Below are 26,473 nucleotides of genomic sequence, written 5' to 3'. Positions count from 1 at the left end.
TGTTTTAGTATGTGTAAATACTGTTAAAAAATGAAACATAATTTATTTGTAGTATGTTCCAATTTAAAAAATACAAAAAATGAAAATGTAAATTAAATAATGTAAACACTTTTAATTAAAACAACAATTAAACCAACAATATGCTTGTAAATGTATATGGAAAGGTTTATAAAAATATATATAAAATATCTTTGCTTTATAATTACAAACTTGAAAAAGGTGCATTGAAAAGTAAACCATGTATGAGTGTTAATAAAAATTGTTACAATAAACGGGGCTTTTAATTGAAATAAAAATGCTTAAAAACAGGAAATGTGAAAAAATTGTAAACAAGGTGTATATTAATATATATAAAATAAAATAAAATTGTATTAACTTCAAACTAACTAATTTAATAAACTAAAATACTATACATACTTTAAAGTTTTAACCACACAGGGAAAAGTGGTAGACTTGGAGAAAAGGTGGTAGATTTATTATTCCCATTCCAAATATAAGTACATCGTGGAAAGTGGACTTTGCATAGGCTAAATTTACTATTTGCACTCCAAACTGACCTCATCGGGAAACATATTAGACTTTCAGCTGGTTTAATTTGCTATTTGTACTCCAAACTCAATCACACTGGGGAAAGATTGGACTTTGAGGGTAAATTTACTATATACTATTTACTATATAAATTCTGAAAAGATTTGGACTTTAGTGTGGTCAGATTTACTAATCCCACACTAAACTAAACCACATTAGGAAATTGTTGTATTTTTGGGGAGTGAGACAGGGTTACATTTGCTGTTCACACTGTGAAAAATGTTAGATTTTCGAGAGGAAGGGCAGATTTACTAGTCCCACTACAGATTTATTACATTGGGGAAAGTGGATTTTGGAGGTGTGGGTACAATAACATTCACATTCCATCTTTAACCGCATTCTATCAAAACAAACATTTAGATTAAAAAAACACTAAAAATAGCTTAATTTCATTACAATTAAAACATCTGAAACACTTTTATATAGAAAAAAGATACATGTATAAAATGATTACCAAAACAAATTACAAAAAATGTACTTACAGATACAAATTGTAACGAAAACAAAAAATTAAATAAAAAAATGTAAAAACAATAAAAATACTATTGTAAAGCAACATTCCCAAAAACTAAATCCAAACTTAAAAACCAATTTTAAAACAAATGTATACACTGTATTGCAAATGTATTTAATAACTAATTAAAATATCAAAGAATTATACCCTAAAATAATCACTCAACAATCCAAATTTGAAAAAATACATGAGTTTATATTATAAAAACAAAAAAATATTAAATACATATAAGGGTCGATTCTGATTCGGTAAAATCCCCTACGAATAGCCGTACGGAGCATTTTTCCTGTACGAATCGTACACCTTCAACGTCCCCGTATGTACGATGAAGTACGATCTGAACCCAAAGCAGATCTCCGTACGAATCGTACGAAAGACCATACGACTTAAGGATACGTACGAATCGCATTTGGAACACGCAGGTCGTGATGTCCGTACGGATCGAAGCAGCTTTTTCCGCCCCAGCAAGTACGATTCGTTACGACAACACTCCGTACAACTCTTTTTCTACGGGAGTTTAAAACATCCGTAAAAGCTGATTTCGACTCTACCCGCGTGTGATATGGACCCCCCGTGTACACGAGTACACCCCATAATTGCAGGGGTACGGTGTGTAGAGGTACGGTGCATAGGTGTACGGTGTATAGGGGTACGGTGCGTAGGGGTACGGTGCGTATGGGTACAGAGCATAGGGTTACATTGCGTAGGGGTACAGAGCATAGGGGTACGGTGCGTACCCCCATGATTGCAGGGGTATGGTGAATATGTGAATGTGTTGCTCTCCGTACGAATTGCTCATACGACGTTTACCGTACGAATCGCGTTCTCGGACCCCGGTCCGGATCGTATTTGTCGGGTCGTACAGCATGTTTACGATTCGTACGGTTCACCGCGAGGGTCCGTATCGTATGGATTTTCCCTTGGTTGTCGTACGGTTCGCAAAGATTCAGACGTATTTTTTTCCTACAGTTCATACTACGCGATTCGGACAGATTTGTACGATTCGTACGGAAACGGCTACGAATTCGAATCGTCGTACGGATTAGTTTCCCGAATCGTAATCGACCCCAGAATTTAAAAAAAGTATTTAAAAACCTAAAGGAACAAAGAAAACGCCCTAATAAATTCCCCTTTTATTTCAGAGCTCTGGATCCAGGTTCAAGCCTCAGCATCGGCTCATCCTCCTGTGACTCTGGGCAAATCACTTGAGACCTCATTACACGTTTGGCAGTCCGTAGGACCGCTGAACCCGATGTGGTGGTCCCACCACCACCACACTGCGGGCCCCCCACAGTATTACGACTGGGTCAGTCGAACCGCCACAGTACTGCTGCGACTGTCAGGGATCCAGAATCCAGGTTAGAGGCTTAAATATGCTGACAGTGCTGCAAAGGCATTCCCGAGCATATTTCGAGTTGCCTTTGCACCTCCCTTTTCATGACTGTGAGCCCCCTTTAAAATGGGTGGCAGAGAGGAAACAAAGGCGCCCTAACAGTGCCCCCTACTACTGCTTGCCGGGGAATGCATGTGAGGGCACATGTAGTGCCCCCCTGGATTTGCGCCCACGGTACCTGTATGGTGTGGCATGTAATACAAAAGGGGATGATGGACGGAGCGTTTGAGCAAATCAAACACTCACCCCCAGTCAACTGATCTGGGTTTAATCCATCACCATTCTTTAGCCCACTCAGCCACCCCAGTTCAGACATGGCCATATGCAAATCAGTCTGACCCTGTGCCTCATGGGAACAGTCCAGCCCGAACTGCCAAGCCATGTCTTCCCTGGACCGGAAACAAGCATCCTGGGACCGGTGTCGGCATGTAAGCCACACCATGCAGGAAGGTGCAGTTGGCGCTCTGAGAGTGGCAGGCTTCATGCTAGGCTCTTCTATGATCCTAACAGACCACCGCTGTCAGACCGCCTCATGACCTCCCAACAGACCAGGAGTAAAATCCTAATCTGGCCGGCAGCAGCACCATGGCTTTGGTGGTCCTACAACGGTAGGGCCACCAAAGTCGTAATAATGACCTTAATCTTCCTCTGCTTATGAACAGCACCTCACAGGTGATTAGCAGCGCTATACAAATACAAGTATTTATGTATTTATTTATTCAAACACAACACGCAACCCACTCCCAAAATACTTAAAAGCAAAAATAATACATATAATAACATTTTCAAGAAATAATACACAATAACTTAAAAAATAGAATGCAATAAATACTGTTATGTACATCAATATTTAAAAATGCAATGTTCTATACAACAATATTAAACAATCAGTAGGCAACAATATTCTTACACATACCACAATAGAAATTACATTACAGTAATATTAGCAACAGCATCCTCCGTCTGTAGTTTTACTAATGCTCCCAGCTTCATGCTGTTCTTTTCCCCGGCTCAGACTTCGCCTCGCCTCAGACCTCGCTCCTATATTGTGCTCTTACTGTCTGCTTGCTGTCTGCTTGGTTTCGCCTTTGCAGCCTTGTCTGCCGATTCTGCAGATTCTGCTGTTTTCTGCGAGCCGCCCGTGCACCGCTCCGTGTTCCCCTGGCAACGACGGGGAAGCGTGGGCCTTTAAACACATATTCACGGTGTTTGCAGATGACGGATGGCGGATGACGGATGACGAGGCACGAAGTACAGCGCCTGATGCCTGACGCAGAGCCGGGTATCTGATCGATGGCGGTAGGCGGGCAGGGAGCAGGACACGCTGAATTACAGGATACAGGATACAAGTTACTGTTACTGTTGCAGGTTAGAAGCTACGGATGCGTTAATGTAGTAATGTATTGAGGTATACAGCATTGCAGGGCTAACCATCTGATAGACTGCCGATCTGTTGTTGATCTGTTGCTCTGATGAGCCGCTTGCTACTGGTGCTGTTGTCAACGTCACGAGTCACCGCTGTGTCTCTGCCTTTGAGACCCTCCGCGCTCGGGGTAGGCCAGGATTTCCAGAGATACAAGCGGAGCGGCTGGAGAGTGATACAATCTATAACATAGTAAGATTTACTGCCGTCCTGTATATACTGTATGCAATACACAATTTACAGTACTTACAGTTACAGTTACAGTTGTAGTTGTATGCCGAACTCTGGTCGTGGCTGTTTGTGGGTTGTAGAGCTTGCCATGAGACTCCAGGACATCCAGACATCCACGCCCAACTCACTAGTACACTGGTACACCAGCAAACACATCAGCATGATGCTTGGCTTGAAGGTTTAGCCCTTATCCATGACACGGTAACACCAGTATTGAAGTATTATAGTTTTGCCCTCGCATTTGCATGTTTCGCTGAAGTTCGGTCTGCTGTAAGTTATGGCTCCTGTAGTTGTACGCCAAAAGATTTCGGCAAAAATATTTTATCGGTTATACTATCCTCCACTTGCTCTGCTTACTCCAGCTTCCACATGGGCATAATCCGATAATTAGGCCAGTACTCACAGAGCGAGGCTTCTGCGACCGCTCACACCGACGCCATCTTGCTGTTGCTAATATTACGATAAGACTCCATGTAACCAACCTAAACTTTCATCCTGAATGCTCTCATTGTACAGGCGCCTGGGGAAACGGCAGAGAGACAGTCAAAATGGTCAAAAGAACGGTCAAAAGAGCCCAGATAGCTATAAAGATAGCTACTAAAGCTGCAAAAGTGCTAGCATTAATAAAACAGCACGCAACAGAAACAGCAATACTGAAACAAAGACAGTTACAGGTACTGACACAAGCACAGGGTATGGCAGGATACACGGGATCAGGGGAGCAAACAATCGACCCAATTCTATTACAACTTACCCAAGAAGAAGAAGAAGAAGAAGAAGAAGCAGCACCAGACACACAAGACACACAAGTGACTCAGACCCTTGAAAGCTTGGAGAGCCTGGAGAACACACAAAGCACACAAAATATACACAGCTCACAGAGAACAAAGGGCACGCAGAGACGACCTGAAACCAGAGGGTCTAAAGCTAAAGAAAATAACGAGGAAAGAAATGAGGGCAATGAGAGAACCAAAAACAAAGATGAAAATACAAATATTGAAAAGAACACGGAAAAGGAGAAGGATAAAGTGAAAGGGAAGGAGAAGGAGAAGGGGAAGGAGAAGGGGAAGGATACAGAAGACAACGATAATTTGGAGTTAATGGCTAGGAAGCTAAAGAGATTACAAACAATCAAAAGTTTGAAAGCAGCTGCCAAAACTACTGGGCAGCCGGTAGCTTCTCAGCCTAGGATCTCTCATATATTTAGCCCACTGCCCACGGAGGGGCTGAGCAACTCTGCAAAAAATGAAAAACTACAGGCTAGTCTGGATGAAGAAAAAAGAAGGCAAGGTGGCGAAGCGAGCGGAACCAGCGTGATGACTCTGCTTCGCGCATGTAGCAGCCCAATATGGGGGAAAAAACTGCGCAGGGTCCGGATCCTGGAAACCAGATGCAGCAACCCCGGAGGTTTCTGATTCCACTGAATTTAGAAAATTAAGCGAATCTGGACAAGGCACGACCCCAAGGAAAAAGCTGGAAAAAAAGAGGACAAGGCACAAAAGACAATGTAACCTAACATACAAAGAAACTACAGATCCGGGGAGCAACACGGATCAAGCCAAAGTAAGAACCAAACATACACGAAAAAGCCCAAACCCAAAATCAAAAGGAGAACCAGGACATCATCAGTACATCCGGGAGGAGTCCAAAGAGGGAGGCCAGAAGCAAAACGGAAATAGAAGTGGCTCTGGAAAGACTGTAGAGCCTTCGCTGAGTGAAGTGCTAAGCTGCATTAAGAACTTCCACAAAGATGTCAAAAAGGACAGTCAAAGGAACCTTGCAGCCATCCAAAAACTGCAAGGAGCTATTAAAAAAGTGGGCAACACCTGCTCTGAGATCTCAGACAGAATGGCTTCAGTAGAAGCACGTACAGAAAATCTAGAGACTGATGTCGCCAAGCTTCAAACTCAGGAAAAGGAGCAAGACGGAATCATAAAAGACTTAATGTTAAAGGTTGAAGACCAAGAAAACAGAGCCAGAAGAAACAACCTGCGTTTTCTTGGAATTCCCAAAAGCGTAGAGGGAAACGACCCAAGGGGCTTCATGACCAACCTCCTCAAATCAGCCTTCCCGGAACATCAATCTTGGGAAATGGATAGGGAAATACAACGTGCCCACCGCTTTCCTCTGACGCTACCTAAACGTTCTGATGAGCCACCTCAATATCCAAGGGCTATGCTGGTTCACTTTGGGAACTTCCTCCTACGAGAAGCTATTTATGATCATGCTAGGCCTACAAGCAAGAGGGAACACAAAGGCTTCATGTTCTTTGCTAGACCAGATTATGCGCATGCCACTGTAGAACGAAGGTGGAGAATGAGACAACTATTCACTCCCTTCGAACAAATCGGAGCGACAGTTTTCCTGCAAAATCCAGCTCGGCTAAAAATAGTCTTCAAGGGAACAACGAGAAGCTTTACAAGCGAAATCCAGGCCGAGGCCTACTTAAAAGAAATTTCAGAGACAGGAAAACGAAGCACAGGAAAATAGTAAAAATCTTAAAAAGCAAATGGAGAAATACAAAGACAAAGCGGTGCAAACCTGCAAGCTGACTAGAAGGATCAACTTGTAAAAACATGGGGCACAATCAGGAGGGACGGAGGGGGGGGATTGGTAAAGCTTGTTAATCAAAATATGATATAATATTTGGTTATGTGCGAAAGTATAGAGAAACGTCTAATCTCACAAAAGACCCCCCCATCCTATTGTTATATTTCATGAACACATGGTCAGGCCACAGGGCGAGCTGAGGCGCACTGACTATATGGACGCCCACACCTGGGTACTCAGGGACCCAGGACACCTCATTGGGTGGTAAGGGGGGGTGGGGGTTAAGGAGGGGTAAGAGGGGTAACGGAGTGGAGGGGGAAGAGACCAAGGGATGATACACATTCAAGATGGTAGATATAGGGTCTGGAACAGGGCTAATAAAATACAAGGATATAAAACAGCTAGGGTAAGAATAAGGGTAAAAAACTCAGTAACTGTTACAACTCGAAGAATGGAAAAGAAGGGGGATAGCTAGATTAAGAATTGTTTCATTAAATATCTGTGGCCTTAATGATTTAAAAAAAGAGGCAAATGGTAGCTGTAGGACTGCATGCTATGGAGGCCAATATAGTCTGCTTACAGGAGCCACGCATGGGGGGGACAGCAGCATTTGTTAAAATCATTAGGGTACCAACTCATAATCGCTTCCACTCAGGGAGCACGAACAAAGGGGGTGGCCATCTTTGCGAAAGGGGGGGGCATACAATTTATTAGATCAATCTCAGACAAATTTGGAAGATGGGCCATTACGGAATGCCACTACAATAATGGGCAAAACATATTGACTGTATGCACAGTTTACGGGAATGTGGGGGATGACCCAGATATTCTGCTGAGCATTTCCAATGAGTTGGCACATTGGCCTTTGCCTCTAATTATATGTGGGGACCTCAATCTTCACTTACCGGGGGATTGGTCGCCGGGCCCCGAGTTTAAATACCAAGGGAGGAAACCTAAAGTCTTTAGGGCATTTACAGATCTTTGCGAGTTACACGGCCTGACGGATGGATGGCAATTGGGGCATCCCGGGGATCATGGATACACATACTTCTTTCACCCACACTCACGTCATGCCCGGCTGGATTACATACTCATCTAGAATTCAGTAAAGGACATATGCACCGTAAGGAAGCTCCCGAGGTTATTATCAGATCATAACCCATTAGAACTAAACATAGCGTGCAGTAGCGGCACCCCCACTTTAAGGTCGTGGACATTCGAAAGAGCTTTTTTAAAGGGAGGAGATGACAGCTAATATGGTCAAGTCTATGAAAGATACTGATGGTGGGCTGAGAACAGAGGCATCAGAAATTAGAGCGGCTTTTCAAAGTTATTAACAAAAACTGTATAAAGAGCCAGAAAGGGACCAAGAGCACCCTGAGGAATATTTAGCTCAAGACTTGGGCATTAGCTTCGAGCAAGAAGATCAATATGGTTTGGATTCCCCCCTTAGCTGGGATGAAATACTGCTATCCTTGAATTCATTAGCAGCTGGCAAAGCAGCAGGGGTGGACGGGATTCCTACAGAGTTTTTTGTGAAATTCTCAGATCAACTTAAAACAATCATGATGGAGCTCTTTAAATCCATACTCCAGGGCGGGAATCCGCCTCCATCTTGGTCCATTGCAAAGATTATGGTCTTCTTGAAGAAAAATAAAAACCCCCTGGAAATGGGCTCCTACCGCCCCATAACTCTGATAAACGGGGACTCAAAGATCTACTCTAAACTCCTAGCTGGGCGGCTAGCACCGATTTTCCATAAGATTGTTTCAACACGCCAACATGGGTTTATCCCCGGCAGATTGACAACCGATCATGTACAGAGAGTGATTTCTCTATTCGACCATGCAGAGGTAACAGGAGACCCTATGGCCCTTATTCTATTGGACGCGGAAAATGCGTTTGATAGGGTCTCCTGGAAGTTCCTATGGGCAGCCATGTGGAACCGTGGAATAACTAGAGATTTATTAAGGCCATCCAAGGACTCTATGTCAACCCGAGTGCTAGAGTTGCGATTAATGGGACTATGTCCAAGAGCTTTATGATTACGAGGGGAACTAGACAGCCCCTGCTCACCTCTCTTATTTGCGGTGTATATCGATTCCTTTATTCGCAAACTTGAAAGCCATCCTCTTGTGCCACCTATTCGGATTAATAATCATGAAACAAAAATTCTAGCTTACGCGGATGATATAGCTGTAGTCACCACCGATCCTAACGAGGCTATTAAGATTGTTGAGGAAGAGGCACAGCGGTTTGGTAACACCTCCGGATATAAACTGAACACAGGGAAAACCCAGATTGTTAACAATGGTAAAATAGAGATGAGGGATATTAGGGTAGTGGAGCATGCTGTGAATCTTGGCGTCAGTATAAGCTCCAAGATAGATAATATTGTGAAGATAAATCTCGACCCATTGATAGGCCGCACCAGAAAAGAACTGATCAGACTGGATAATTTGCATCTGACCTTCGGCGGCAGGTGCAATGTGATTAAAATGCTGTTTTTACCTAGGTTCTTATATTGTTTTAGAACAATTTGTCTTGAGTTCTCTCCACAATACTTCCAAAGTATTGAAACTATGTTTTCTAGATTTATTTGGGGGTTTAAGAGACCTCAACGGGCTCTCAAATGGATTATGCTACCGAAAGAAAGAGGGGGACTAGCCATGCCAAACTTTAAAATCTATTACTGGGCAACGGTGGCCAAATACTGTGTGAATTTGATAGCTAACGAACCTAGTAACCATCTAATCCCAACACCGCAGGAAATGATACTGGGGGAAAGATGCGAGGGGTGCTTATGGCGCCATGTCAATGACAATTATTTTAGGAAAATAAAACTTAAGACTATCTCCAGCATATTTAAAGTTTGGAACAATATCCGCAAATTGCTAGGGCTGGGGCGGTATTCTTGTTATACCCCTGTTACAGTAATACCGATCTCCCAGAGATCTTCCAGGATGGGTGCATGACCAGGTGGATTGGGACAGGGATTAGTCAGCTGGGCTGTTTTTTTTACATCTAATCGGCTGAAAAGTTTCTCAGAGCTTTGTACCGATTATAATATCAGCCATAGGGATTTTTTTAAATACCTACAGATCAGGGATTTTTTGTTAAGGAAAATGATGGGCGGGCGAGTAAAATTTCAAAGTAATGCAGCAATAGAAAATGTATGCAGGGAAACCACTCCTAGAATTTGGAAAATTTACGAGAATTTTAATAGTGTTCTCCCGGACGATTTAAATAAACATTATGCTAGGTGGCAGTCTAATCTGTCGGTGCAGCAAGTAACCCCGTACGTACACTGGAGCTCTCACAAACATGTCTTATGTCTATTAAACTGCAAGCTCAATTTTACAAAACATTCTTCGCCCTATACTACACCCCGTATAAAATTGCTAAATGGGCAACAGGACATGGAACTACATGCCCGCGCTGCTCACTGTTTGAAGTTGATATTATTCATATGTTCGCCACCTGCACTGCATTATCTAATCTGATGCTAGATATATCCAACTTCTTATCTGGGATATTTCACGTAAGAATTACTATATCATCTGAAGAAATATTGCTAGGAATGGCGGGAACCGAGCGGCCCATACAATTGCAGGGGCTGATCTTTGTGGCTATGGCGGTTCTCAGACTTTGCATAGCCTCCTCATGGCTGGATCCACAACCACCGGCCTTCACGCAATGGAGGGCAAGATTACTCGCGATTTGTAGTCTGGAGGTGGCCATATACAAAAATAAAGGGCTAAACAAAAGAAAACGAGGCATGTTAATATGGGAACCAGTATTACAGTGGATACAAGATCACTCCTAGGGGTTGAAACTATGTTGCAGGGGGTCTCTTCTTGAGATATTAGAGGGAGCTTAAGTTAAGCCTAGATATCAATATATTCAACTGTGTTTATGGTGCTGTTTTTCTATATGCTCTTTGTGATTTACACTTTTCAAAATATGTATGTAATAATTTTTTATTTAACCTGGATCTGTATCGAGACCTTGGTCTTCATGGGGGTGGAGGGCGTATTAAATGTTTAAAATGTGAATAAAAACTTTTTTTTAAACCTTTATTTCAATTGCAGTGTTACATTTGCGGTCCTACAACCACAGGGGCCGGCCGTCGCTAAAACAATAGAAAACAGTTGACATTGCATATTTACACAGCTTTCAGCCGACAGCCCGGAGGCCCGGCAGCGATTCAACATATCATTTCGACGGAGCAGAATAGTGGCGTAGGAGAAGGTGAAGGTTTTACTATTTTAATTATTTGTATATACATAAAAACGACAATAACAAACTAAACAAGAGGCAATGCTGCGTACGTCCGTCTCATGGGGGGGGAGTCATATTAAACAGATATACAGTAATAAGGATGAAATGAAAAGTGGGCGGGGGGCCCAGGGCAATCGAACATGTAGTACGAAAATCTGTATAATGTAGGAACGTCAGGTCATGGGGATTGTGGTGTCACCGGGACCTCTACAAACGGGGGGACACAAATCTCCCCACTATACGAATCCCATTGGTTCCAAACTCTACCCCACTTCTTGGGTGTACCACGTGCAACATACACAGTTTTTTCCCTGAACATGCACCAGTCCATATTGTCTTCCCATGCTGAAGTCGTAGGTGCTGTGGTTCTGAAATTCTGGACCCTACTGTTGTCCCGGTATCGAGGTCCAATACCCGTGTCCCGAAACATCAACGTACCATGACGAATTTGGTGTCGACGAACCGATAATGATTAGGACATCATTCCTATGCATTTGCGTCATGATCGAGGTATGCTAACACCCCTGAATCGTAGTTTCCGTCCCGACCCCTCAGACTCCATTTTGTAAACGGTATCCATCTTGTGTCTTGCCCTCATGATAAGTCAATTAAAGGTCGAGCTTGATCTAAAAGGACACGTCCACCTTCCCTGACTTCCCCCTGACCCGTCCCAACTGACTCCATTGCCTCCAGCCGAACCTGTTTGGGCAGCTCCTCGCCCAGTGGCCTAATACGATAGCATCAATGCATAACATGCCACAAACCATTCACTACATCCAGATCATGTTTTCTACACACAGACACACCTGTCCACGCTCCCTGTTTATGGCCAGTTTTATGACTAGGAGGTGCCTTCCTTTATTGGGGTTTCATCGATATCTGATGGGAGTTCCGGGCCTGGCTGGGTAATCCATCACGAATTGGACGTCTAAAATATGGGCTTGCCTACATGACTTCGCTCTTTTGTATTATTGTAGAAATATGTGTATAGCCATATCATAAACTCAAGAATTCTTGCTTGCAGCTATTATTTTTGTATATAAGGAGACGGCTGGTTCTGTAAGAACGAACAGTCTCCTGAGAACACATGACCCGTGTTTGTCGTGCTTCTAGGACACCTGTTACTTGGTAGCTACCAATAAAATTCGATCTCTGACTGCGACTAGAAGACTCAGTGTTTCTGTGGTCCGGAACAAGGGAGAACTCAGAGGTCTTCGGGTGTTATCCCCTGGCACCAAACGGGTTCCTAAATACCCGTTACCTCAGTTGGCGCCCAACTCGGGGCGGTATCAAGCGGCAACGGTCCAAGCCAGATGTTCGTGAGGAGCTTCGTGTGAAAATTCCAGATGACGGCCAGCCACTTCAGCGACCCCTGTATGTCGACGTGGTTCCGAAGGTCTTTGCTGCGAGGTTCCCCGCGTCCCGACGGCTACGAAGGACTGCTGCCCTGACTATCGCCTTGTTTTGGACCCAGTGATCCTTGGTAGAGCGAAACGATAGACGAGTCTTCTAGCGACGTCACCGATCTTCAAATATTTCAGTTAAGTATAAGTGGAGCGTCTCCCAGTCCTTAGTTTGTCCTTAGTTTTTGGTATCCTTGAGATACGCTTTGATTTGGTACTTGCAAGCCCCAAAGCCGAATGACTTGTGTATTCACGAGAAATATCGTAACAGATAATCCTTTGAAGTTTGAAGCTAGACTAGTGAGCGAAGATGCCTGGTTTTAGCAGACTTGGAAACTTGTTTTGTCTTGGTTATAGTAAGGACTCCCGATTAGAGGATTCCTGTCCGGTTCCTCCGATTGGAACTCCAACATATGAGCTCTATGTGAAGCACAGCGTAGGTCCCATCACATATAATGAAGTGTGGATAAAATACACCCGCAAGGATGGTGTTTTAAAATGGCCCCAATATGGTAGTTTCGACTCAGAAATATTAGATAACCTAGAGGTCAAATTATTCAAGAGAAAAGCCCGGCCGGCGATGTTTGACTCTTTCCGCTTATGGCGCAAAGAAGCCAAACAGAAAGAAATAAAATTAGCAAAAAAGAATAAAAGAGGAATGTCGATGGTGCAAGCTGCCATAACATACAGGGATAACGAGGAAGAGCAGGGAAACGAACAAATGCTTAGGAGCAAGAAACTAGCAGTAGATAAATGCTACCCGATGTTACCAAATAAGGGACAAGGTCAAGAGGAGAGATCTGAGAAAGATCCATTAATGTCCCACTTATTAAGCTCACCTCCACCGTATGCGTTAGACGCTACTACAACGCCAAAGCATTTTACTATACCGCGCCCCGGCGCACGGAACACAGCTATTGCACAAACTCCAGCTACTGTTCAGCTGGTTCCTACTTCTCCGGCGCAGCCTTCTCAAAGGCCGCCGTCTCTGCTACCTACTCCGTCTACTTCTACGACTTTGCCTACAGCTCCAGCTATTGTCTATGATACTACATCTGCTACTACTTCAACTTCCTCTGCTATTGCCTCTACTTCTTCTTTGCCTCAGCCTGTTTTTTCCGATGCACTTACCCTTCCGCAAGGTTCTCCTTCTATTAGACAAAGAGTGACAGGTACAGTCACTAGTCTGTTTTCACCTTTCTTTGGGTCGCCTAAAACAACGCCTAAAACAGAACATAGACAATCCCGTAGTCAACTGCCTGATTACGAGGAAAGAAGAGTGCTAAATGAACTAGCCCGTAAATGGATTACGGATACTGTTAGATATGATGTTCAGTCTGTTATGGATGTTTTCCGTCAATGGAATGCACCCACCCAGAGATACGTATTCGAAGAAATGTGTGTATATCTGTGCGAAGATGTGAAGACGAATGATTCCAAATGCACAATGAACGAACTATGGCGTACACGCTTTAAGTTCTATGAAGGTATGATTATAGGTGCAGATGTTGAGAAAGCGATAGAGTTATTGCTCTCTTAGAGGAGTAAGGGAAACGTCTCTAGATCATGTCACGAAGACGATGCACCAGGTGGGAAAAGAGCGAGACAGTACCCCATGAGAGAGGTTCCTCCGGTTTGGAGGGAAGGTGATGCGAATGCTAATCCACCAATTCTGCCTCATTTCCAGCGTGTATGGGTACATGTCCCCTGGAAACGATCCGAAGTCTTAGCACTCAAGCAGACACTGCCTGATCCTCGTAAAAACCCGACTGGGTATTATAAGGAGTTATCGCAAACTGCAAGCTCATGTATAATGAATTTAGCGGATATAGACATGTTGTTTGGGAACGTTGTTCCACATCCTTTATGGAGCAAAATCCGTCATACGAACCATGACCAAGAACTAGGTGACTCATGGGCGAACATTACCGCTATGGATGCTAGACAAATAGGTGGTTTTAAACCTGAGCCGTTAATAGCTGAACTTCCCGGCAGGATTATCGCGTACATGAAAACAATAATGCCTGAAGTACGCGTAAACTGGGACAAGCTATCTGCGTGCAAGCAGAAGAAAGATGAGAATGTGTCTGACTTTTTCACAAGATTTGAGGAGACTTTCACCGATCATAGTGGTCAGGATATGGCTACCGAGGGTGGCCAAAGATTGTTTGTAGACAAATTCGTACATAATTTATTCCCTGAACTGTGTAATAAACTGAAAGATTCAGAGAGTGCTTGGGCTGTCTCTACGTCAGCGCAAATTTTAGCTACAGCCCAGTACTATGAAAATAGGCGCAAAGACGAGCTAGATAAAGTAGACAAAAAGACAAAAGATTTAAAAACTAAAGTTCTTCTCCAGCAAGCCTATCCGCCTCGTACGGCTAGTAAGCCCAATTATCAACAACAACAGCAGTATTCAAGAAACGCGCAAGGAAACGAGTTTTCCCATCAGCGTATTGCTTATGGCCCGAATCAATGTGCGTATTGCAAGGAAGAGGGTCACTTTAAAGGTAATTGTCCGGCTCTTGCGCGACGTTTGAGCGGTGCTTCAGGTGTAAGGGGAAGAGGTGTTCAACATGCCCCTAGAGGTAGGGGACGTGGAAATTTCACCCAGAATACAACTTCTTTTCCGCCTCAGAATTCGATGAACAGCTTTGACCAACAGAATAATGCATCGTCTAGGTCAGCTCAGTACTATGCTGACGACTATTACACCGAACACGAAAATGAGGGTAACGATTGCTAGGACAGCCATGGACGAAGAGAGGGAGTTGTTTCAGTTCCAGTAGATCAGAATGGACCTTATGTCGAGGTAATTACCTCAGGAGTGTCAGAGCCATTTTTGCTGGATACTGGTGCTACAAAAAGTTCTATCATGCACTCGAAACTTCCTGGCGCACCTTTGTCTGGCGAAATGAATGTTTCAGTAGGTTTCTCTGGCGCCCCTGTTAGAAACCCGATCTCTAGTCCTATATCGCTTTCTATTGGCCCGTGCGAATTAGAAGCACCCCTCATTCTTACCACAGGTTGCGGTGAAAATTTGTTAGGTTTGGATTTGCTAAAAAGGTTATATGCGACTTTGTACTGTTCCCCCTTGGGAGTACAACTTACTTTAGGTAAGAAAGTCATTTCTCCAATGTATTTGTCAAAGGACAATATTCCAACTGAATTGTTATCACTTCCTGATATACTTTGGGCTAATGGCTTTAATGATGTAGGTCGTTTGGAGATAGCACCGTATGTCATAACTTTGAAAGCCAACGTTAGGTTGCCACGTATTCCCCAATACAAAATATCTAGCGAATGTGAAAATGCATTGTTGACGATCGTTTATGATCTGATCGATAAAAATGTAATCGAAGAAACAACAGGTAATGTTTGTAACAGTCCAGTTCTGCCCGTCTTAAAGCGTACTGATCCTTTACAACCGCCTGTGTACAGGTTCGTGATTGACCTCAGAGAAGTAAATAAGGTAGTTATCCCACAGTTTCCAGTTTTCCCCGACATTACTGCTTTATTGACAATGGTTCCAGCTTCAGCAGCTTGGTTCTCGGTGATTGACCTGAAGAACGCTTTCTTCAGCATCCCGATTGCCAAGGAAAGTAGAGATATTTTTGGCTTCAATTTAGGAGGACAAAGCTTCCGCTTCAAGTGTGCTCCTCAAGGCTACTGCGAAAGCCCATCAATATTCAGTCAGGCCCTGAAAACACAACTAGACACGATTATTCTACCGAATGGCTCAACTCTGATTCAGTACGTAGACGATCTGCTGATCGCTGCAGACACTGAAGAGATTTGCAAGAAAGCTACGTTATCATTATTACGTGACTTATGTGACATGAAGCACAAAGTCTCTCTTTCCAAACTCCAATTTTGCCGACAAGAATAACCTACCTAGGTCACATCTTGTCGAAGGAGGGAAGGACACTGACACCAGAAAGAATACAGGCAATTGCAGAACTGAGTGCCCCAAGGACACAGAGAGATGTTCGGGCCTTCTTGGGCATTACATCGTACTGTAGACAATGGATACCGAATTTCTCACTACTAGCTAAACCCTTGCTGGCACTACTCTGCAAAGATACGCCAAATCCTATGCCCTGGTCTGAAGACTGCCAAACGAGTTTCCACAAGTTGCGTGATGCATTATGTTCGGCTCCTGTGTTGGGAAACCCCAACTACAGTAAGCCTTTTACATTATATGTCCATGAGAAGGAAGGTTGTGCATTGTCAGTTTTAACACAACATTTTGGGGACAGACAGCGCCCATGCACGTATTTTTCGGCAACTCTAGACCCTGTGGCTAAGGCACTACCAAGTTGTCTGAGAGCCACCGCCGCAGCAGCTGTCTGCATTCGACAATCCGCTGGATTAGTCATGAATAATACTCTGATCGTTATGGTCCCGCATGCAGTAGACATTTTACTAAACAGGGCGAAGACACAACATCTTACTAGCGCTCGACTATCCAGTTACGAACTTACACTGCTAGCAAGTCACATCCACATAAAGAGGTGTGATACACTGAACCCCGCAACGTTATTACCCATTCCGACAGAAACAGACAAGATTGATAACCATGACTGCTGTTTTAGGACAGAAGAAGAGACAAAAGGGAGAGTAGACTTACAGGACACTCCCCTTCCTGAATGCAACGATACTTTATGGGTTGATGGTTCATGTTTCAAGCTGCCGAATGGTGATACGACTGCAGCATATGCCGTAACGACATTACACACCATTATAGAGACCGCGCGTATTTCCCACAATTCTGCACAAGCCGCAGAACTGATTGCACTCACCAGAGCATGTGTGTTAGCAAATGGAAAGCGAGTAAATGTGTACACTGACAGCCAGGCTCACAGTTTTGGGAGATTATGGCGTGAACGTGGGTTCCTCACGTCACATGGTGCAAAGATACAACATGGTCAGTTAGTTAATGAACTCCTCGAGTCATTGACCCTGCCACTACAAGTTGCGATTGTGAAATGCAGTGCACACAGAAAGATTCAGGATCATGTTGGCCGCGGGAATGCATTTGCAGACGAGGTTGCGAAAGAGACTGCAAGGAACACGATGAGTCGGATGTATGTTGTAGGTCCCGCTAGATGGATTACGGATGTAGGAATGTGTGAGGACACCATTGAAAGCGTGAAATCTATACAAGCCGAGGCAACTGAGAAAGAGGTGAATGAATGGAGAGAAAGTAAAGGTAGATTAGACGCGAATAGTTGTTGGGTCGAACTGTCAGAACACCAGCGATGGCTATTACCTAACGCATATGTACTTGCAGTAGTAACAATGGCTCATGGAATTGCGCACATCAGTTTGAGAGGAATCTGTAAACTATTGGCCCCAGTATGGCAAAATGGTAATATCCCGAAATATGCAGAGAATGTGGTCAGAAACTGTATGGTGTGTTTGAAGTACAATCCCGGTAGGGGAACCCCAACTCTAGCTGGTCATTTTGCGCCTCCAACGTATCCGTTCGAGGTTTTGCAGCTCGATTTCATTCACATGGAAAGGTGCAACAATCTGAAGTATGTGCTCGTTGTTGTTTGCGCTTTCTCCAGGTGGGTGGAAGCGTACCCCCTTAAGGACAATACTGCCTTGTCAACTGCCAAAGCCCTTGCCAAAGAGTTCTTCCCTAGATTCGGCATGCCTAGAATCGTCTGGAGTGATAATGGAAGTGAATTCGTAGGACGCGTGATGAAGAAAGTGTGTGAGTGTTTAGGCATACAACAAAAGTTTCACTCTGCGAATCACCCCCAATCAGCTGGATTAGTAGAGTGCTACAATGGCACTTTAAAGCTCAAATTAGCCAAGATCCAAGCCAGTACAGGTCTTAAATGGCCTGACGCCTTGCCCCTAGCACTCTTGTCAACCAGAATGACAGTCCATTCCAGGATAGGACTTAGTCCTCATGAGATAGTGTTTGGCCGCCCAGCCAACGTCTAGGGCGTGCCAAGGCCAAAGAAACTCAGCGAAATAGAGCACCCCGTACTGCTTGACTATTTGTGCGAATTAACAACTAAATTGCGTGTTTTACACCAACAGGTTCACAGTTCCTCTCCGCCAGCCTCTGACGATCCAGGTCACTCCATCGAACCCGGCACGTGGGTCTTGGTGCGGAATTTCCAGCGCACAAATAACGGACAGCCGAGGTGGACCGGACCGTACCTGGTACTTCTTTCCACGAGATCAGCTGTTCGGGTGGAAGGCAAAAAGAACTGGGTGCACGGGACCCATTGTAAACGGGTCCCTCTACCCCTCCCATACGACCGGTGGGTCAAGGAAGGACTTGCCGACTCTGAGACAGAATCCATACCTCGCTTCCTCCCTTTCAGCAATGCACGTTTGAAAGAAACTAGTACCGAAAAGGAGAGTGATCATATTTTACAAGGACTTGTGCCACCGTCTATGCAGTTGGAAGCTACCGAACCTGAGACATTGTTTGAAGACCACACCGTACCAGGAAAACGACGGTACAATTTAAGGTCTAAACAAAGAGACTAATAAAAGCAAACTAATGTGATTTTCTTTTCCCCTAAGAACTATTTTTGATTTTTCAGCTCTCTCGCCCAGGGAACTTGCTCATTTTTGATTTTCGAACCGCCATCCGGTTCTGCTGCTAGGGTCGCGGTTGAAGTCTGGGGAGTGCAACTGGGGACGTTTAGATCAACGGTTCTGGTTGGTCCAAGGGAGTTACCCCGGACTGAACAGAGCGCACTCCCTGGCAGAACCAACCTACCACCACGGGCAGCAAGTAGAGGATGGAGTTTCCTAGGGTAAAGAGACCTGCCAGACTCACGGACTTTGAAAGACAATTATGCACGATACTGGCCAAAAGAAGGTTTTTGATAATATGTATTTTTATGTTGTGTAGCATAGCAATGTTCTTGACTGGTTATACTCTATTCGTCTTTCAAGTTTCCTTGTTCTCAAATGACACTCGGCCAACTCCTCCTCTCACTCTCTCCACACACTCCTTTCACCCTCTACCTGAACACGAGTCTGCCAGAAGACTCGAATTTGTAAATAACTCATTCATTCAACTTCTACACCAACACCAGTCCATAATGAACACATCGAACTGTTGGGTATGCGGACTCATGCCGCACACGACTGATAAGGGTATCCCATACTTCATCCTGCCTTTCAGTTATTATGGTTCTCTGTGGGCTTTCCAGACCATGTTCCTATTCGCCCTAGAACCATACCCGACCCGTTCTACTGAGAATGATTCCAGTAACAAGGCACTAGTAGCAGGGATAAGAAATATGAGTAGAGAGTTCGACACATATCTAACGATTCCCAAAGATGAACTCACTCCGTACACTCGTTGGAACGTGACAAAATATGGGGTTTACCTGAGTAAGAGCCAGACAGCAAAGAAATCCCGCCCAGTTTGGATAGTACCCAACCGAGGTCACTTATGTTTACAAGGTATCGGCAGGGATCCCAAAGCACAATTAGGAAAGAGTATATGCACGGAAACATATGTGTTCGCTTCCCGAACTTCCCCTATACTATTAGCAGCCAAAGGCACGTATTTCGTCTGCCATGACCAAGCCTACACCTGGTTGCCCCCTGACTTCTCAGGTACATGTTTTATCTAATTTCTGCTGCCTCCCACCTACACGGCCAGGGCAGATTACCATCGGACAAGGACAGCTACGGGTGTCGTGAGCAACGACGACACCACGGGTCAGGAATTCGCTGACTTCGCAAAGGGTTTTCTGCCATTTTGGGGGCCTATGGTGAACAGCAGGAATATTCGCCAGTTATCGAGGATAGTTGAATCCGCCGTGATTACAACGGCCGGAGCCCTTGGCAATTTGACGACCGAGCTTCAGTCGGATCGACTTATGACCCTTCAGAGCCTAGTTGCCCTAGATATCATACTCGCCGATCGTGGTGGTGTGTGTAGAGTGATCCAATCCAGTTGTTGCATTTTCATCCCTGATAACGCACCGACAGTGTACGAGGCCATCTCTAAGCTACACGAGATATCTGGTTCCCTTCACGTAGAAAAAGGGGACTGGTCCTTACTAGGGTGGTTCTGGGAACTGATCGCCACCTGGGGATGGAAAACACTGATCTTCATTGGGATGATCTTAGCACTTCTGTTTATGTTCTGCCTGTGTGTACAGTGCGCTCCTGCACTATGTGGCCTCTGTGCTACCTCATGTGTACGGAAGCCTGTGTCAAGGGACGAACTGAGCAACAGAATGATGCTACAGCAGCATCTCCACGAATTCCTTCATACAGATTTAGACTCGGATTAACATGAATTATTGCCTTATATGAGGGCAAAAGGAGGGTCTGTGGTTCTGAAATTCTGGACCCTACTGTTGTCCCGGTATCGAGGTCCAATACCCGTGTCCTGAAACATCAACGTACCATGACGAATTTGGTGTCGACGAACCGATAATGATTAGGACATCATTCCTATGCATTTGCGTCATGATCGAGGTATGCTAACACCCCTGAATCGTAGTTTCCGTCCCGACCCCTCAGACTCCATTTTGTAAACGGTATCCATCTTGTGCCTTGCCCTTATGATAAGTCAATTAAAGGTCGAGCTTGATCTAAAAGGACACATCCACCTTCCCTGACTTCCCCCTGACCCGTCCCAACTGACTCCATTGCCTCCAGCCGAACCTGTTTGGGCAGCTCCTCGCCCAGTGGCCTAATACGATAGCATCAATGCATAACATGCCACAAACCATTCACTACATCCAGATCATGTTTTCTACACACAGACACACCTGTCCACGCTCCCTGTTTATGGCCAGTTTTATGACTAGGAGGTGCCTTCCTTTATTGGGGTTTCATCGATATCTGATGGGAGTTCCGGGCCTGGCTGGGTAATCCATCACGAATTGGACGTCTAAAATACGGGCTTGCCTACATGACTTCGCTCTTTTGTATTATTGTAGAAATATGTGTATAGCCATATCATAAACTCAAGAATTCTTGCTTGCAGCTATTATTTTTGTATATAAGGAGACGGCTGGTTCTGTAAGAACGAACAGTCTCCTGAGAACACATGACCCGTGTTTGTCGTGCTTCTAGGACACCTGTTACTTGGTAGCTACCAATAAAATTCGATCTCTGACTGCGACTAGAAGACTCAGTGTTTCTGTGGTCTGGAACAAGGGAGAACTCAGAGGTCTTCGGGTGTTATCCCCTGGCACCAAACGGGTTCCTAAATACCCGTTACCTCAGTGCCCTCTGAGATCTCCATAGCTGTGCTATGTCTCTTTTAGCCACCATGTTTCCAAGAGTAGCCCATTGTGTCTGTGCCACACTGTAGTCATTCGGCTCCCATATATTCAGCAGACAACGGCGGGCCTCAGGCAGCAAAGCAACTCCCGTGACTTCTTCCATAATCACATGCACACGGTTCCAGAACATAGCCACAGCCGGGCATTCCCATATGATATGTAGGAAGGTACCCAGCGCGCCACAGCAACGTTACACACTCCATCCGCAGAGAGACCCATACGAATCAAACGGGGACCAGTTACATAGATACGGTGTAGGATCCTTAGTTGCACCAGCCGGAGACGAGCCGGGATCGCGACCTCTTTTGGGGAGGATACCGCTGCATGCCAATCTTCATCGTCCAATTCCAGTCCATCGCCGGTCCACGCCTCACGGAGCTGCAGGAGCAGATCCGTTCGGTCGTTAATCAGCTTTTTGTATATTAGAGATATGGTGCTATCAGGAACATGGCCATCAAGCACCCTATCTTCGAGGGGGGAGGATTCCGGAATGACAGTTCCAGTCGGGAAGACCGAGTGGAGCGCGTGTCGGATCTGCATATAGCGAAAATGCTCCCTATTACTAAGTGCATATTCCAACTGCAACTCCTCAAAGGTCTTGATCCTATCTTTGACCCATAGATCACCAACAGTACTGATACCGATAAGGTCCCACTTCTCGAAACCCTTTGTCGTCCATAAGCTACCCAGTCTCTCCGCCGCATAGAGTGGGGTCACCCTGGTCAATCTGTCTGACCATTCCATGGCTGCGTTTGCACTTCTCCACACCCACACAGCCACCCCAGTGGGCCCTGACAGTACCATGCAATCCGATTTAGAATATAGTGCCCTGTTATAATTCCCTCCTGGTAACTGCCATTTATCCATTTCAAATGCAGGATTTGGCGTTAGGCCATACATGGCATGGTTGATTGCACTCAATTGGGACACCCAATAGTAGAGCATGATGTCCGGCAATGCAATGCCCCCGTTGTACCAAGGCAGAGTCAATTTTGCTAAGGCGATACGAGGACGCCCGCCCCAAACTAATTGCCTCTGCAGACTCTCTATTTCGCGGAAGTATCGAGCTGGTACGAGATCGAGTGTATTCTGAAGGGCGTATAGGAATCGGGGCACGGACATCATCTTAAAAAGGGCAGACCTTCCGAGCGGGGACAACGGCAGGCCACTCCAGGCCGCCACATCAGATTTAAGCCGGAGCAGCGGGGGGAGCAGGTTGCGTTCATATCGTACCGCAGGGTCTAATGATATAAAAATTCCTAAATATTTAAATCCAATCTGCGTTATCTGTATCGGGCATGTGCGCGGTAGAAGGGGCACATCACCAGTGAGTGCATAGACGCTAGATTTGGCCCAATTAATCACCAGGCCGGAGTTTTTGCCAAACGAGCTGAGGACATCAAACAGCACTCCCAGCGATTTCCGTGGGGAAGTGAGGTACAGCAAAATATCGTCCGCATAGAGCGATATGCGATTTTCAAAGTCAGGGGTCCACCTGATTCCCTTAAGTGACGGTTCCCACCGTAGCCAAGCAGCCAGGGGTTCCAGGGCGAGCGGGAACAGCAAAGGAGATAATGGGCATCCTTGTCGTAAACCCCTCCCGAGCACAAAGGACCTCAAGACCCTACCGTTGACCACGACCTGGGCGAGCGGCTCCTCATTCAGAAGTCTAACCCAACCGATGAACCCGGGGCCGAACCCAAACTTCCCGAGGGCGGCCCACAAATACGGCCATTCCACGGTGTCAAAGGCCATCGTGGCATCCAAGGACATCAAGATGGCCGGTTCACGTAAGGACCCCGCCCTCGCCAGGACGCCATGAAGACGACGCAAGTTGAGCGCGGTGTTGCGGTGCGGAATAAATCCAGACTGATCCGGGTGTATCAAGTTGCCGATCACCTTTATCAGCCGATTAGCCAATAGTTTTGCCAAGACTTTGGGTTCGGCGTTCAAAAGTGATATCGGTCTATATGAGGCACATGAATCCTGGGGTTTACCCTCTTTGTGGATCACAACAATGGACGCGAGTCGCTGGTCTCGGGGGAGTGATCCAACATCGCGCGACTCCAGGAACATCTCATGGAGATAAGGCGCCATTTTGTCCGGACGTAACTTGTACAACTCGATGGGGATACCATTCGGGTCCATGGCCTTACCCGAGCGGATGGAGCGGATAGCGAGCGCCACTTCATCATTGGAAAATTCCGACTCCATGAGCTCTTTGTCCGAATCTGACAGACAGGGCAAGGCGATATCCCTAAGCAACAGATGCGAGTCCTCCTCCGGTCTGTCTGAGTGTCAGAAGGCTCCTGAACACTTCGCAGAGGTAGTATAGCTGCAAGTCCCAATCGCCCTCCTACCAGTGTCTCCGCTACAAGAGCAAAGTACACCAGCAAAAGGGAAAGGGGAAGTGGATAGAGAGAAGAGACACCTCGAAAACCTCTGGCACCTGTTCTGGCTTCAGACTGTCTTGGGTTCTGCTGTTCGCCAAAGTGATGATGCCTAATGCACAGAAGAGGAAGAGAATAAACCACAACAACCTACCTCTACAGTCATTACTCTATGAGAAATATATAAGTTTTATCCTACCAGTGGTTCTCTAGGCTATGCTTCTCTTCTGTAAGTGATAGTTTTCTGTGGAGGCTTCCTGACTGGAAAGTAAGGAGACTTTCATTACTCTAGGTTCAATTTAGCAGTTCTAGTACCCTAGTGTCCTCTTTGCCTTTTACCTGGATTGCCTCTTTCTCCTGCCTTTCAGGGGGGTTCTGTATATGCAGTGTAGACAGATAGGACAGTTCTCCTAGCAGCTTCAGCCCAATTATTCCTTCAGAGCGCGCAAAAAGGTACAGGGAAGGTACAAGGAGAAGGAAAAGATAGGGAAAGCGCAAGGAAGGGAACAAGGACCAAAGTTCGCTGCTTCAGTACGCAGAAACGCTGTCTTACTGTAAACTTACAATTGTTTCCACCGCTGCCACTCACTGTTTCTGTGGTTCTATACAGTGAAAGTTTACTGAAAGGAAAGTCGATGTAGTCTTTGCCAACGTTGTATCGATATTGCCTCCTCAGCCTTCTTGAATTCGACTTACTCTCGAAGACGGGAACTCCGCTGCTGCTTAGGGAAGTACTCTCTGAACACGAAGAACATTCTCTGACTAAACTTGAAGAATGCGAAGCATTACCGAAAGTTATTCAAGCTCCCGTCATGAATTATTGACGCGAAGCTGAAACCCGGCTGCTTCCTCAACGGATTCTCTTGTTGAAGTGCGCAGTACAAAGCTCGCGCTCCCCACAGGTTCACTAGAATGCCGACCGCTCCTAGCACATAGAGCGACTCAGTCCGTCGGCCATCTTAGAGGAATCCTACTAACAGAATTACCAATAACTAGAAAGGACTGTACAAAGGTTATTTACAATTGCCAGAATCTTATTACATTGGCCAGGGAAACCACACATTTAACTGCTGGGGTTTTACCACTGTCCGAGCCCTCTTATGCCGAGCAGGAATACAAGTGGCGGCAACACGAAGGCTTCGGCCAACTCGCAAGTTCTTGACAGTACCCCCTCTTAAGGACCGATTTATCGGTCCTGGTTTGGACGGTTTCAGTGTATGAAATCTTTTAATCAACTGTGGAGCATGAATTTGAGACTCAGGTTCCCAGGACCTGTCTTCAGGGCCATAACCCTTCCAATCCACTAAGTAATGGAGTGAACCCTTCTTGTACTTGGAATCTAAAATATCCTTGACTTCATATTCTGCCTGACCCTGAATGTTCGAAGGACCTGGGGGTTTCTTGAGACGCAACTGTGGCTTGGTCTTCTTCAATAGGGACACATGGAAAACTGGGTGAATAGCTGAGTTTGTGGGTAACTTTAATTTCAATGTCACTGGACCCAAAACCTTCTCTACAGGGTAAGGACCTACAAACCGAGGCTGAAATTTCCTATTGCCCTTTAAATGAAGATTCTTGGTGGACAACCAAACCAAATCACCCTCCCGATACCCAGGAGCAGCTTGCCTATGCTTATCAGCACATATCTTATATGAGATCTTGGCCTTGATTAGATTTTGCTCTGCCGATTCATGTAGGGCATTCATATGAGTTAGTAATTCCTTCACTGCGGGAACTCCCAAATCTTCTTTAGTTACAAAAAGATTGGGATGGCGACCAGAATTCAAGTAAAATGGAGAGTAACCAGTAGAGGAACTCTTCGCATTATTACTTGCGAATTCTGCCATCCATAATCGGTCTGACCAATCATCACCCTGATCAATGAGAAACAAACGGAGATATTGCTCAAGCTCCTGATTGATTCTCTCCGTCTGACCATCAGATTCAAGATGGTAACTAGTGGACAACCTACTCTCCACTCCCATCCCTTTCAGATAAGCCCGCCAAAAATGAGAGATAAACTGAGAACCCCGGTCAGACACCACTATCTTTGGGACTCCATGCAGTTTCACTATGTTCTCACTGAAAACCCGGGCCAACTCTGGAGCAGTGGGAATGCCTGACAAAGGAATAAAGTGGCTCATTTTCGTGAAAGTGTCCACAATCACCAAAATGGTATTAAAACCTTTACTCTTAGGCAAATCTACAATAAGATCCATGGAGATGGTGTGCCAAGGATGGGTAGGTGTAGGAAGTGGTTGAAGTAAACCCTGAGGAGCCTGTCTGCTAGGTTTCCCACGAGCACAAAGCTCACAAGATTGCACATACTCTTTTACATGAGAGGACAACCCAGGCCACCAAAAATAGCGCTGTACTAAATCTAGCGTCTTGGAGATTCCTTTGTGGCCCG

This window comes from Lissotriton helveticus, chromosome 1_1 (genome assembly GCF_964261635.1).
Source record: "Lissotriton helveticus chromosome 1_1, aLisHel1.1, whole genome shotgun sequence".
NCBI lineage: Eukaryota > Metazoa > Chordata > Amphibia > Caudata > Salamandridae > Lissotriton > Lissotriton helveticus.
The sequence above is the reverse complement of the archived record's forward strand: the minus strand, read 5'-3'. Positions refer to the sequence as shown.